Source organism: Phyllostomus discolor, chromosome 2, assembly GCF_004126475.2.
Source record: "Phyllostomus discolor isolate MPI-MPIP mPhyDis1 chromosome 2, mPhyDis1.pri.v3, whole genome shotgun sequence".
NCBI classification, from domain to species: domain Eukaryota; kingdom Metazoa; phylum Chordata; class Mammalia; order Chiroptera; family Phyllostomidae; genus Phyllostomus; species Phyllostomus discolor.
The window spans coordinates 200,557,840-200,573,597 of NC_040904.2; the positions used below are offsets into that span (position 1 = coordinate 200,557,840).

The 15,758-nt window shown below is 42.2% G+C and overlaps 1 protein-coding gene across 2 annotated transcripts in view; it reads left to right on the forward strand.

Annotated features, from left to right (window-relative positions):
• Positions 1-2,321: 2,321 nt before the first annotated feature.
• The window catches only part of NR1H4 (nuclear receptor subfamily 1 group H member 4), a 68,165-nt gene continuing 54,728 nt past the window's right edge, over positions 2,322-15,758 (forward strand). Inside the window, exon 1 of one of the 2 annotated variants that reach the window (XM_028532583.2) lies at positions 2,322-2,696. The gene's annotated coding sequence lies outside the window, so the exon portion shown is untranslated. The remainder of the gene's footprint in view (positions 2,697-15,758) is intronic. The other variant, XM_028532585.2, reaches the window with a different exon arrangement.

Below are 15,758 nucleotides of genomic sequence, written 5' to 3' on the forward strand. Positions count from 1 at the left end.
TTGTATATTGTATATTTTATTATTTGTAAAACATGAATTGCACATCTTCTGTATCAAAACATTTTAAGATGAACGTGTTAGTGTGTATGGGGATGTTTGTGTTTGGGCATGCATGCACCGCGCCCCTCGGAGAGCTGGTTGTTAGACATTTCCCAGCACAGCCCTGCCCCTGCCTGTTCTACCCCTATTTCTCCCTGCTTCCTCCACACGCTTAGTTGTAAAACCACGGCTTCCTCTTTACTTCACAGGATTCTCCAAGCTACCTCCTGCTTCAGAGCCTTTGCCGCTGCCTTTTCCCCACCTTTCCCTCTCTCTCCTCCTTATTCCTCCTCCCAATACACCTGAGATCCTTTGGATCTAGTGCCCTTGGGCAAATTGACAGTCAGTGTGAAAGGCCAGGCAAAAAATAACAACTAATGCTTACATCTCATTTCTGTGTTTCAAATACACTATATGTGTAGTACTTTCCACGTATTACTTTATTTAATCCTTACAATACTAGCATGAGATAGGTAGTAATTATATCTCCATTTTGTAGGTGGGAAAACTAAGACATAGAGATGTTAACTAAAAGCTAAAGTCACACTCCTTATAAGTGGTAGAATTGGGATTTGAACTCAGACCATCAGCTCCGGAGTCTGTGTCCTCAGCCATGACCTTCCACTGCCACTGGGGAGAATGAAATCATAACATAGGCCCTCGTCATCCACGAAGAATTGCTCTGGGAGTCAGGCAGGAGTCCCCTGGGCAGCCGGGAGCTGCAGAGAGCGTGGGGAGTGTCATGGCAAAACGACTTCAGCTGGGCTGGGCGAGGGAGAATGTGCAGGGCCAGGCTCCCCTCTTCCTTGTGATAAAGGTGTATGGGGGGGTGCCTCAGTACATCAGGAGCCCGTGGGGTAGGGAGTAGGAACCGTGGGACCTACATGTGCTATGTAATAAGAGAAATAAAATACAGCCCCACTAACAGATTTGAGTGTGGCCTTCCACTAACCTACTTTACCAAAGGGAACATTATGTGCACACACACACACACAAGCATGCACACACCTGCCATTTACGTGCAGACACGTTACTTTGAAAAACTGCTATTTTCTCAGCTCACTCATTGATTCAGTTAGCAAATAGTTACGCAATACTCCCCCCCCCCCCGCCCCCCCCCCAGAGACACTGTGCTAAGCCCAGGGATGGATACAAAGGAAAGTCTGCTCCCTGTGTTTGTCCTCTAGAAATTTTGTTCCTGTAACAGAGATAAGGATGAGATAAGTAGGCAACTTATCTTATCTGCAAGGTCAGAGGAATTAAGGGACAGCAGAGGGAAATGAAGGATGAAGGGAGTTTGGTGGTGGGAAGGGCAGGTGAGAGATAGGGCTGGCTTCATGGAGATCTCCCTCTGCATTTGCAAAAGGCCTGGAAGCCACGTGGTTTCGAAGGGAAGATAATGCAGGTAAAAGAACGAGCTTGGGTGAAGGCAAGAAGGCAGGAGCCCTTGGCACCGCTGGGCAAGAGGTCTGGGCCTCTGAAGAGACAGGATTTGAGAAAAGGCTAGAAAGGCAGTTTAAGGATAGACTGTCAGGGTATGGAGGGGGCCTCTAAATGTCAGGTCATACGTATCATTTTTACATTTCTTTTTTAGGCAGTGGGAACCTCTTGGGGATTTTTGACTAACAGAACATCTAGCAAGGGGCTGGGTGCATAGCGTGCAGAAAATCAATCGATATTTGTTTAAGGAGAGAAATCATAACAGCTAAAATGTTATTGGGTGCAGGCCACATGCCAGGCAGTTTTCTAGACATTTTATACATTTTTAGCGATTCATATCGTTCTCACAGTAGGTCTGTGAGATAGTTAGTTACTCCATCCCTGTTTTACAGACAAGGAAACCGAACTCAGAGAGGCTAAAGGATCCTGCTGGAGGTCATGCATGACCAGAGCAAGCATCTTACCGGAGCTCATACTTTATAAATGCTATGCAATTAGGAAAAGAGAAAAAAGGAGAGGAAAGAGAGAAAAGAGTTATGTGGCCAATGTTTTCCTTAAGAAAGGAAGCTGTGATCGGCCCAAATTAGCAGAGGAAAAGTGTGGGATGAAAATAAAAAACATTCCAAACATAGAGTCCACAAGAATCTATTATTACTCGACAGAGGATGCCTGGGAGAGGGGAAGGGGTCGAGAAGGCTCCGAGTTTCTAAACTTCAGTCCCTGGGAGGTGGTGAAACAATGAAAAGAAATTGCAGAGAGAAAACGTGTCCAGAAAAAAAAAAGTGATAATGTGTACAGAAATCTGGTACTCGGAACCCCAAAAAGCAGCCTGAGGAGAAGTGTTTTCAAATGCAAGCCTCAGGGCTCCTGGCTTTGTCCCATTCCCTGCTTGGGGGCGCTGGGAGTGGCTCCTGGGAATCTCCAGCCTCTCCCTTTCTGTGTTTATATCATTTAGCAGGGACAGGATTGTTAATGACTAATCTGCGTCCCTGAGGCTCGGAGCCAACCCAGAGATGCTGCTGGGCCGGAAGGCCGCCCGAGATCATCCACAGCTTTTGCTTGCACTCCCTCCTCCTCGCTCTGCCGTCTCCTGGATTCACCCCAACGACCCAAACTTGGTGAACATTTGTAGAAAAATCACTGGGATTTGGAGAGGAAGACTGGACTTGGGATCTTCCCTGGCTTTGAAAGTTCATCTCTGACTTGAGACAATCCGAGTAAGTACCTTATTCCTCTGGAAGTGGGGTGTTTATCCGTCTCATGGTGACAGAGGGGAAGTGGTCATTTACAGTTTCTCTTTAACATCAGGAAGTTGGGTCGACAAATAAATGCTAGGTTAGTAGAATTTGATATAAAATCCTGAAAATTAAAAAAAAAGGGGGAAACTCTTAAAAGCAAACAAAAAGGAGCCAAAGTTAATGAGTCTAACCTGACCTTATTGAAAAACAAGTTGTTGACCTTATCGAACAATTATTTAGAAATGTCTTTCTAACATTGTGGTCACCCAGGAGAGTCGCTGGGGCAGTGCATTCTGGAAATGCCTCTGTTCTGATTCCACAGGCAATTTGACTTGGGTGGTGTTCTACTTTGTGGTGATCTGTCAAATCCTGGTGTGGGGCTGGGAATATCACTGCTGTCAGATGACTTGGGAACTAGGCGTAGCACAACGTGTAAGTTATGCTTAATTGACATGCAAGTTCTTCCTAGGAGAGCAGGTTTAAAAAGCTTTCTCTTTTGACTTCCATGGTAAACTCTTTTATTGCTTTTCATTTCTCATATTAGAGCAGATGGAAATACTTTAAAAAGAGGGAAATTACTAGGGAGAACTTTATTATTAAAAGTGTCCAATGTCTGAATCCACGGATAAGGCACCTCTGCCCCCTAGGGAATTAGCAGTGATGGGGTGAGCCTGGATCATTTCTCTCGGATGAGGTTTTATTCAGAAGTGGGGGTGGTGCGGGTTTGTACATGGCTCATTCTGGATGCTTGCTCTGAGAAACACACCTAGATTTAAAGAAATCTGCTGTTGCCTTAGAGCCACCTCAGGGGGATCTACAAGAGGGATGCCCTGGCTGGGTGGCTCACCTGGTCGGAACATGGTCCCATACACCCACCAGAAGTTTGCAGGTTGAGTCAGTTCATGATCAGGGCACATACCTACGTTGTGGGTTTGATCCTCGGTTGGGGCATGCACAGGAGGCAACCCATCAATGTTTCTTTCTCTCTCCCCCTCTCATTCTCTCTCGAATCGATAAACATATCCTCAGGTGAGGATTAAAAAAATATTACAAGATGGACAGAGAAAGATGTTCAGGAGCCCATCACTGGGTTTCCAGCTGTCATAGACACCTTCGTCTTGGTCACCTCCCCCACCTCCAAATTCTGGACCTGTGCCATTTGCACCGTGGACTCTTCTGTTTTGCTGAGAATGTTGCAATACGGCTGAGGTAACTCCGAGTTAGCCGAGGCAGGGCGGGCCAGGGATGACACTCTCTTGTCGTGAGACCCTTCCTCAGGACTTGCCGCCTTGTTTTCCACCACACACCTCTGCCCTCGCCCCCCAGGTGGAGATGGAAAGTAGTGTGATCATTGTTCTTCATATTTCCAAATCTCCAAGATCTAGCTGGTTGTAATGGAACACCCACTAGCTGTGAGCCCCCAGGGACTTGGGAAAGAAATGTGTGTGTGTGCAAGAGTGTGTGTGTGTGGCAGAGTGAACTCTAGTTGAATGATTACTGACAGGTCACAGGCTTTCCTTAAACTGCCCGTTTTCTTCTCACAGTAACCCTGCATGGAGGTTCTCCTTATTTATATTCATTTTACAGATGAGAAAACTGAGGCCCAAAGAGGACAAATAACCTGTCATGGTCACACATTTAGGACAAGCAGGCTCTGAATATGAGGGCGAGTCTTTCTGGCTCAAAAGTCTTTTTGTTGCTGCTCTGACATCGTTGAGGGCCAGCAGAACCTGAAATCCGGGATGATGGCACAGCAGGTGGACCGGCCTGCACACATTTCAGCTTGACAGGAGTGAGTTGTGAAGCCTCGATACAAATGCGAACGTTCGTAGGGCACTTTCTAATTAATGACTATACCATGAGCAGGGGAAGTGGAAAGTTTTCCCGCACTGTTTGCTTTAACCCTGAGGTCAGTGTAGAAGAGCTGATTGGAGACTTCAGTTATCAGCATCTTAATTAAAGAGCTGTGATTAGGGACGTCTGAGACAGGCTCAGAACCACTGTGGTTCACAGAGGCTGTGGGTTATCAATGCCACGAGAAGACAGAAGGCTCACGTGGTTATTAAGTAGGTAGAGAAAGGAACAAATAAAGTGTACGCTTTTTTCTTAATAGGAGAGTTTTCCCTTCATTTTACTCACAGTCTCACTTTTCTCTTAAATGCTAGCAACATAGATCACAAGGGGGGAAAAGAACAAGGAACAATTTTCTTCTTCTCAGGTATTATTTATTGCCCCTATATTTTCTAGCTGCAGAGATGTAACCACAAGGCAGCACTGTATGATTGTGCTTAGGCACCAAGCTGCATGGGGAGGCAAAAGTCACCTTATATAGAAATATCCCCCCTCCCTCCTCTCTTCTCCACCTCCCCTCTCTTCTCTCTGTGATTCCCCAGCCCCTTTGCCCACCCTCCACGGGGAGGTATTTCCTCCCTCAGTTTGCACCTTTCCAATTTGGGCAGTAAAGGAATGCCTGCTATTCTTTCTCTCCTCTTTGTAAATTTGTGCTAATAGAATGCAGCATAATTGTGAAGTGAAATATTGCACAGGAAATAAAATATTGCCCAGGAAAAAAAACCCTTGCCCAGAAAAGAGAGCACTGTCTCTGGTCGGTATATTCTTAAGTCAAATAATTACAACAGAGTTCTGGTGACTAAATTTAGTATGCGTGAATAAAAAATAAGTTTTTGTTAATCCTCATTTTTTAAGATAAAAATTCTAATAGAACGTTGAGATTTTGGTTCCCGTTTTAAATAGATTTGGAAGGCCGTTTCCTTGTCCCAGTGACCCTGGGATAACTTGAACCCTTTATACTTTAATTAATGTCACTAGCTCAAAGAGAAGGAGAAATAGCGTAGCTTTGCAGTTTCAAGTCCCAGCAGAATTGTCTAACATGGTCCTCTGGGAGACACTAGCCCATGGAGAAGGTAGTCCTGCTGAGGGCCAATCAGAGAAAAGCCCACTCTTCAGGGGCTCAGAGCTTGCTGGCCAAGCAAAGAACTATCTGCTTCTATTTCCTAGAGAGCTACTGAAGTTCTTAGTGTTGATGCCACGTCTGCACCAGCCTGTCACTGAAGGAGCAAAAGCTGGCTGCAAAAGCTGGCTGTGGTCTAGTGTTCAGAGAGCAGGACAAAGGGATGTCATTCCAAAGAGGTCGTGTGTTCTTCTGGAGTTCACACTCTGAATCTGAGGCCATGGTTGCACTTTAAGGGGTGAGGAACTCTTTGGCACTGTATTAAAAAAAAATACATGTATCTCTCTCTCTCTCTTTTTTTAAGATTTTATTTATTTTGTTTTAGAGAGGGGAAGGGAGGGAGAAAGAGAGAGAGAGAAACATCAATGTGCGGTTGCCTCTCACGTGGCCCCCACTGGCCTGCAACCCAAGGATGTGCCCTTACTGGGAATCGAACCTGCGATGCTTTGGTTCGCAGCCTGAGCTCAATCCACTGAGCTACACCAGCCAGGAAAAAAAAATACATGTATCTTACAGAGGATTTGTAGGACAGTGAAACTATTCTGTATGACACTAATGGAAAACCTACAGAATATACAACACCAAGAGTGAACCCTCATGTAAACTATTCAGGTAATATGATGTGTCAGTGTAGGTTCCTCAGGTGTAACAAGTATACAGCTGTGGTGGAGTGGATAGTGGAAGGGGCTGTACATTTGTGGGGATGAGGGTATAAACAGTAACCCTCTCTTTCGGGGTATTTCAATATGCCTGCTTATGACATTCAACTTTATAACTGGCCAGATGGAGAATAGGGAATGATATCCTCAGTGCACTCATCTCATAAAAAAATCACAGCCTTATAACTAAGTCTAAAAATCTCTATCTTCCCCAAAGCTATCCCCTCTCTTTTCCTCTTTCAATGTGAACACGTGTATAACCACCTCCGTCCTTTCAACCGTAGCCTAGCATTTGCTACTGCAGACTGAGCACAATGTGCTTTGCCATTTCACCGTTGATGATCATTTCGGCGGTTTCCACCTTTGCAGCAGCAGAAGCCGCGCTGCAATGAGCATCCTTGTGCGCATGTGCAGACGTTTCCCAGGGACGATACCTAAGAATTAGAATTGCATGTGTTGTAATATACACCGCTACAAACCTTGCAAAAGATGAAAAAATGTGCTTCCACTGGCGGTGTATGCAAACATGTATCCTATATACCCTTAGTCCACCTTTTAATATTATCAAACTTGAAAAGGTATGACAATCTGAAAATGGGATCTAGTTATATTAATTTGCATTTTTCTAATTATTAATCAGTTCTACGTGTTTGGTATGTTTATCGGCCACTTGAATTTCCCTTTTGGTAAATTTCCTTCGCATATCCTTTGCCAATTTCTTCCCCGGATTGTTTATCCTTTCTGTTTTTATTTGTATGAGTCATTTATGTATTGTTCATACTATTTTTTTTTGCTGTTATTTATGTTGTAAACATTTCCTCCCAGTCTGTTTCATATATTTAGTTTTGTTTATGGTGTCTTGATTGCTGTTGTCTTGACTTTAATGTAGTCAACATTCTTCTTTTTCAATTTATTTCTTGTTTAGTAAGTCCTTCTCAGTCTGTAAGTTCAATGAAGATCATAAATGCATTTCCCTATATTTCTCTCAGTGATTTCATAATTTCAAAGTCTTTAATTCACCTGAGACTTATTTTTAAGATGACGCAAGATAGAAACCTTTATCCTGCCTGCCCGCCACGAGAGGAATAGCCAATTTTCCCGACACTGTTCCTTGAAAAGCCCACTCTTCCTCCACTGGTTTGAGCTGAATTCACTAGCTACAGCGAAAACAATGATGTGTGATTGCTCAGAATGTACCATGCTATCTTCTCGTCCTGTGCCTTCCCCACCACATGACTCTTGCATGGTCTAAGGCCTGCTCCTTTAAGACGAAATTCAAAAATTAGCCTTCCATCCTCAGGTAGACTTCCTCATCCTCCTGGTCACACCCTTGCTTAAAACCCCCCGATGACTTCCATTTAGAATAAAATCCACTCTTTACCATGGTCAACAGGCCACACGAGAGCAGTCTACTCTTAGATGTCATCTCCTGCTCCGCTCCCCGCCACCCTCCCCACCCTTTGCTCTCACCCGTGTCCAGCCTCACTGGGCTTTTGCTGTTCCTCCAGCACTCCAAGCCCTCGTCCTTAGCACTTGCTGACCACTCTGCCTGGACTTACTTTTCCTTGGCATGGCCTGCTCCTTCTTATCTTGCACATCTCGGTTCAAAAATCTGCTCTTCATAGAGCTCTTCCCCGGTCACCCTCGCCCACCACATCACTGTTCCCTGTCCTCTGTATTTTCTCATTATCATCACTGGACATCTTAGGTGTTTCCTTACACATCATCCAGCTTTCCCACTTGAATGTATGCCCCATGAAGACAGGGATATTTTTTTTCTGCTTCATCCACCACGTTGAAGCCTGATACGTAGCAGAAAATTAATGAATGTTCAATGAATGGCTGTCATTTCCGTGCTCCTGAAGGGAGCTGCACTTACCTCCTTCACAGCAAGCCCCACACCAAGTCTACTGGCTTTTCCGTGCCTGACTTGTCCTCTGAGCCTCCTGAAGGATCATGACTTTCCTTTTCCCTTAAGAACATTCTTCTTGCCTTTGGGTTGAATCCAGGGCTTTTCCCTGAGCGTGAAATGTTGATGACTAGAAAAAGATCACTTTTTTTCTTGCCCTTTAGGAATGGATTAGATAGATGTTCAACACCATGTATACTTTCCCATCAACAGCTGGTTGCATCTAAGAAGAATACCACCAAGGATGGTGTCTTTGGGTGTGAAGACTTTGTAGGTAATCAGCACTAAACCTGATTTTTAGTTTTAACTTCTGAGAGCTGAGAGTCTTCTAAGTCAGAGTCAAAGCCATTTAACCGGAACGGGGTGTTTCCGCGGTCTCTATTTGCATGTGGTTTATGGTAAATCAGGGGAGCTCCTTACACCGTGAACTTCCTGTGACACACAGTATCTAAACAAGTAAAAACTGATAAGCAGAAAGTGGGAGTCCGAGCTACCAGCCACTAAGTGTCTTATCACATTAAAAACAAACAGCACATACCATTTCTGAAATTATTCCTGGGTCCTTAAAAAAAGACTGAGGTTACAGATCATACAAATAAACACAAAGTAAAATAAACATTTTGTCCCTGTTTCCACCAATGCTTAAGGCTTAAACATTGTATCACCAGGCCTCTTCCTTTCCTTTCTTCTCTCTGTGTGCTGGGCTCAAGTTCCCGGCCTTCAGCCTCTGCAGACACCACCGTGGTATGCGCCCGGTCATCCCACTGTAGCGGCACATTTCCTGAGTTTCCCTCCTCCTTGTGCTGCTTACCCTTCCTGTCCCACTTTTTCATTCGAGTAATCTTCTTGAAGATACTGGGTTGGCCCAAAAGGCCGTATGGTTTTTTCCATAAAATAAAAGACGCATTTTTTCATTTTCACCAATAATTGTATTGATTTGGATATCTTGAGTATGTTGTCTTTCTGCCACATGGTGGAACACTGATTTTCTCAGTGTTGAGAAATTAACGTCTCAAGTCGATTGCTGGTGGCTTCCACTGGTCTACCCGACGGTGGAGCATCATCCAGAGAGAAATCTCTGGCATAAACCTTCACAAACCACTTGTGACACGTTTGATCAGTCCCAGTGCCTTCTCCATACACTGCACAAATCTTTTGTTTGTGTTTCAGTTGTGTTTTCCCTTTTCTTGAAATAATAAAGCATGGTAAGCTAAAAATATTGCTTATCTTCTTCCATCTTCAGTATTAAAATGGCTACACAAAAATTCACCAACTTTGCTAAGTTTTTAAGAAATATATGCTGATATGACAGCTGTCACAATACAATCTAACAAAATTGTTTCGAATGAAATTAAAGGCAACTAAGTGCTGCTAGAGCCATCTTAGAGAAAAAAAAAACAAAGAAACTTTTTGTCCACCCAAATAGATTTCATCATGCCATTCAAAATTTCTAGTAGTGCCTCACTGAACAGCTAGGGCCTCCAAACATCTTATGGGAAGAAATTAATTTCTCTTCAAAGTCTTAAAAATGTATGCGTGTGGGTTTGCGTGTGCATGAGTGTGTAAGAAAGAACTGCTATATAAACTTGCAAATCTTTACTGATGAGGGGGCTTTTCACATATATAATTTCACTCAATCGTTTTTTCATTATGAAATATCTCCAACGTGCAAAAAATGAAGTAATGTAATCAACTGCCTTGTATGTACCATACCCCTCCCCCCAGGTTCAGAAGGAAGGCATTACAGGTGCTGTGGAAATTCCCTCTGTACCTGCCCAGTTGCTCTGCACCGCTGTTCTGGATGCAGGTGTGACACCGCCTTGCTTGTCTCTCTGGGTTACAGCAGACAGCACGAGCTTTTCCTGTAAAGGCCACATAATGAATATTTTAGGCTTTTCAGACCATGTGGCCTGTGTAGCAACTACTTAACTCTGCCACTGTTGTGTGAAAACAGCCATAGATAATTTGTTTACATAGATAATGTAAACAAAAGGGCGAATTTGGTCCTTGGCAGGCTGAATTTGGCCCATGAGTCATAGCTTGCTGATGCCTGCATTACAGCGTCAATGTTAATATGTAGCACTGCTTTGCATATCTTTAAACATATACATTTTTATACAACTGTATTTATTATTCTGCAACCTGATTCTTTTGCTCAATCCGATGTTTTTCAGTTTATCAATATGAGTACATCTAGTCCTAGTTTCTTCATTTTAAGTGCTGCATAGTATTTGATCGTGAATATACTATTTCTTTATCGTGTTCATTCTCTTGTTGATGGACATGTATGCTGTTTCCAACTATTTATGATTGGAAATAATTCAGTGAACATTTTTGTATGCTACCCTATATATGTGTGTGAAAACATTAATGATTCAACTTTTAATCTTTACAGCAGCCATATTATTTAAAATTTTAAACCCTTATTAAGCTGAGGCTCAATGAACCCATAGTAAGCTGAGTGTCTCCGTGTAGTATGTGGAGGGGGATGTTGAGTGACGAGTTCCAGGTCACACAGGAAGCTATAAAAGGTTAAGACCAGGTTTCCATCCTAATCTCCTCATGCCCCACAGTGGCATTTCTGCTAGACCACAGCTGTAAATGATATGTATGCAGAATACTACTAGCTGTGAAAGAGGGGTGCAAAAGAAATATGATCTATGATTTCCGCCTTCTAGGAGTTTACATCTGGGGATAAAGTGGAGAAGACAAGACCAATGCAGTCAAATTAGTAATTACCACATGGTGGGGGAGGGGAGGGAGGAAGGTGAATGGCAGGAGAAGCATCCAGGAAGAAGCTGAGACATACATGGAAAAAAATCTCCAAAGCTATGAGGTCTGAGTACCTTTGAGTAACTTGAGATATACCTTGCCCCTAAAAGGGAAAAAATGAATGTAACAAAGATGTAGATCTTCCTACCTAAATATGTGTTTGGTACCATCTCAGATTCCCAATGAAACTTTCTTTTAAAAAATGTGGTACAAGATGTGATAGTTTATCATGGAGAGCAAAAGGGGGAGAATATCTTAAGAAATGTGGACAAAGAATAGACAATAACAGGAAAGGGTGATATTGGTACAAGATGTAACTGCATGATCCATGAAAAACTAAATTCAGTTTTGATCAAAGAAGCTTCATAAATCAATGTGAAAGGAAAAAAAGTATTTAACAAGCCATTCTAAGAAAAAATTTACCTTGTACCATAAACTAAAAATAAAAAGCAATAAAGGAAAGCTTTACATAGGGTTAACATATTTAACTATGTACAATATAAAACTTTTCAGATAAAGATAAGTAAAAGGCAAATGAAAATATTCATAGCGAATATACCAGAATGCTAATACATTCAAGATACAAAAAACTCTTGTGAGTCAATAAAAAAGATGAACACTTCCATAGATAAATGGTAAAGGATATAAACAGAAAGGAGAAACTACTACATATAGACAATAAGGATGTAATTTTTTTCAATTTTACTAATAATCAAAGAAATGCAGTTTTGTATAGTGAGATAGGATTTGTCACCTAGTAAATAGAAAAGATTGTTGAAAATGAGAGTAGCCATGCCAGTGAAGGTGTGGTGAGAAGGGGACTTACTCACTGCTGGTGGGAGTGTAAACTCGAAAAAAAGTTATGGAATGCAACTTGGCATTTAAAAGCACTTTCCTGTATTGTCTGAATTTTCTGCAATGACCCTTTTATTTTAAAAATACTTTCATTTAAAACAAATTTTAACAACTTTTCTGGAAAGCAGTGTAAATTCAGCTGTTTTCCATTATCTGCTCTGATTCTGAACTTTAATCCTTTGTGTATTAACAAATAATTCGATCCATCTAAAGAGAAATGGTGGCTTCCCATTATCTGGGCTTTTCTTAGTAACATCGGAGAGTTCTTAGTCTCTCCCCATCTACAGTTTCTCAAGTTTCATTATTTAAACAGAAGTTTTACCTCTATTCCTAAGGAGGCGTTTTCCACTAATGCATGTGCCCTGGCAGTGTTTGCTGTGGCTGTTATGTGACAGTGGCATCTTCCTTTCTTATCTGCAGGCTCTCTTCCACAGCAGACCATATTTTCTAGTTGTGCTCTTTGGCATGAGGAGAAATGTGCCACCTTATTTGTGAAAAAAGTCTCATAGGTGCTAATAATAAGTGGCAATAAACTCAATCCAGAAAAATTTTATTTAGACACTTAAAAATCATAAAGTCACTAGAAATTTTTTTTAATTTTATTTATTTTATTTTTAGGAAGAGGTGAAGGGAGAAAGAGAAACATCAATGTGTGGTTGCCTCTCACATGCCCCTTACTGGGGACCTGGCCTGCAGCCCAGGCATGTGCCCTGACTGGGAATCGAACTGGCAACACTTTGGTTCACAGGCTGGCACTCAGTCCACTGAGCCACATGAGCCAGAGTGAAATTATTTTAAAATCCAAATTTATATATGTATTTTAGTTGCAAAAAAGTATGACAAGATGATCAATAGTAGATATTCAATTATAAAAATGTGCTACACTAGGATAAAATGCTGCAAGGAAGTGAACTAAAATGTGAACCCAAGGAAGGGCAGGAACGATTAAAAAATCTCCAAATGTTAAAGAACACCTTCTGGTATTCCTTAGAAGGATGAAGGAAGATATTAAGTTGCTATGGTATTTAAATTGAAGAGTAATTTAACAACATGTAAAATAGCAATTTTTACAATTTTTCAGAAAATTTTTTGCACCTATTTTATTTTTTAGATGTCAATCCAAAAATGTGTTGAGGAAACATATTGTTTTGCCAACTTCTTGTTATGGAGGCAAATGAGAATTCCCATTGCTTATTCTCAGCCTATAAAATGATTCTTTATATGCAAGAGAGTGTTTGAAGGAGGAAAAAAAGACTCCAGATCCAAGGTCTGGGGTCTCCTGGTGTTACTCATCCTACTGCAATTTTTACCCCAACAAGGGGGTAAAGAGTATGAGAGAAAAAAAGACCCGAAAGTAACCCTGATTAAAGAAACAGTGTATGTGGAAACACTTGCTATATACTTGGGACCCACTAGGTGCTCGTTAAATGAAAAGCCAATTTTGGCTAAAGCTGCCAATCTTAAGAAGGAACTGTTAAGAGGCAAAGAAGACCCCACCATTATGAGATGTGTATAATTAAGTGGGTTTACACCTCCAAGGTATTCGTTACATTTATTCATAGTTTACTTATGATATTACTAGATTTAAAAATTTTTCTTCTGTTGTTTGTTTATGGCACATACTAACAAATTTTTCCTGCAAAGGGCTAGGTAGTAAATGGTTTTGGCTCCAAGGGCCATAGAGTTCTGTTGCAACTGTTCAACTCTGCCGTTGTCGAGGGAAAGAAGTCCAGATAACCCATAACCCAACAGATGTGGCTGTGCGCCAATACAGCTTTATTCATGAACACTTAGATGTGAATTTCATGTAATTATATGTGTCACGAAATATTCTTCTTTTAATTTTTTCAACTGTCTGACAATGTAAAACCATTCTTAGCTCACACGCTGTACAAAACCAGGCAGTTGACCAACTTGGCCTGTGGGCAATAGTTTGCCAAATCCCAGTTTAAGGTACAGTGTTTCGGGGCCCTGTATGCTACGAGTGGGCACAGCGTGAGAAGGACACACAAGAAGCTGACCCTTGTAACAGTGTGTTGGTAAGGGAAATGGGTGCTGGAGCTGGAAGAAGGACTTATTTTTAGGAGTACTATTTTAATTGCTTACTCTGTGCTTCTGTCACCATTAAAACAATTCACATTTCCTTTTCTTTAAGCCCCTTCAGGAATCATAACCCCAGCCAACCTGACTTGTGCAGACTGCCGCCTGTCTAGATTCTGGGGGGCTCTGCTGTTAGTTCTCTGGGGGCACACACATAGTGGGTCTCCCGCCAGGGGTCATAACTCACATGCTATGGAATTAGGGACATGGGACTTTTGTTTGGGTAAGGGTGATAAATTCTGTCCTTTGTACCAATGGGAGAATGAAATTCTTGTCTCCCCGAACGAAATTCAGAAAGAACGTGAATGTTGGGGATTTGGTGGAGCTAAGAAAAAAACAGTACAAATCATTTAATTGAAGTAACATTTCTCAAGGGTCTGTCGTGTGCCAGGCACTGGCATTGAAGATGCCAAGCTGATATGAATACACAGAGGAAAATACAGTGTAAGAATCCAAAATGAAGATGATCGTACCTGGAAAATACTAGAGAGAGAGCTCTGATGTGTCGTGTTAAGGATGGGGAGCTTGATGAACGTGACTAACAGTCAAAAAAGACAAATATGGGGAAAAGTTAGCATGGAGGGAAATCTAGGAGTCAGAGACCTGAAATCTTCTGTTTTTTAAAGGCCAGAGCGACTGGGTCTTCAGGGAAAGCTGAAATTTCCTCTCACAAAAATAAGAGAAACTCAATATGGAACAATAGTTGTAGAAATTTTGAGAGACTTTTCAATCCACTTATACAATATGCAGACACATATATAATTATACATAGTTCAGGTGTATAAATATATACACATTGAGCTGGTCAAGATGGAGGTGCAGATAAACACACTTCGCCTCCATGCACAACTATAGCAAAAAATACAAGTAGACTACAAAACAAATATCACCTAGAATTGTTAGAAAATTGAGCTGCGTGGAAGTCTGACAACCAAGGGTTTAAAGAAGCCACATTCATGCAGATGGGGAGGAGGGTGGAGATGCAGAGAGGCGCAGAGAGGCATCGAGAGATGCATAGAAAGTGAAGAAGCAGAAAGGCGCAAAGAGGCGTGGAGACAACAAGTGATACAGAGAAATGCAGAGAGAGGAATGGGCAGTCCCACATCCACCTGTGGTGGATAAAAAAATGGGAGGATGTCTTGGGAGTGAGGGGTCCTACCCCTGACCACCCAGCCCAGGATTCCAGTGTCAGGAAGATAAGTCCCAATAACTTCTGGCTATAAAAACCAATGAGGGCTGAGGTGGTATAAAAAACTGTGAGAAACTCAAGAGACTCATCTTAAATGGTCCACAATGGACTTAGGACTCATGCAGACTTACTCCCTCTAGTGTTCAGCACCAGGGCAGCAGCTGGGGGAGGCACCAGTGCCATATGGGGAGAGGGTAAAGTGTGAGTGTCCGGAGACAGGAAAACTCCAGAGGCCAGGTGGCAGCCTTGTCTTCTCTGCAAGCGCTCCCCAACACAGAGCAACAGAGCTGTGACACAGGTTATCCCGCCCTGGCAGTTACCTAAGGCCCCACCCCATACAACTTAACGGGTGCCCTTTCTACAGTAGGCCACACTACTACTACAGGAAGTCAAAACAGCTCTATCTAACACACGGAAATACAGGGGGGCTGCCAAAATGAGGAGACAAACATGGTCCAAATGAAAGAGTAGAACAAAATTCCAGAAAAAGAACTAAATGAAATGGAGATAAGCAACCTATCAGATGCACAGTTCAAAACAATGGTTATCAGGATGCTCCAGGAACTCACTGGGTACTTCAATGGCA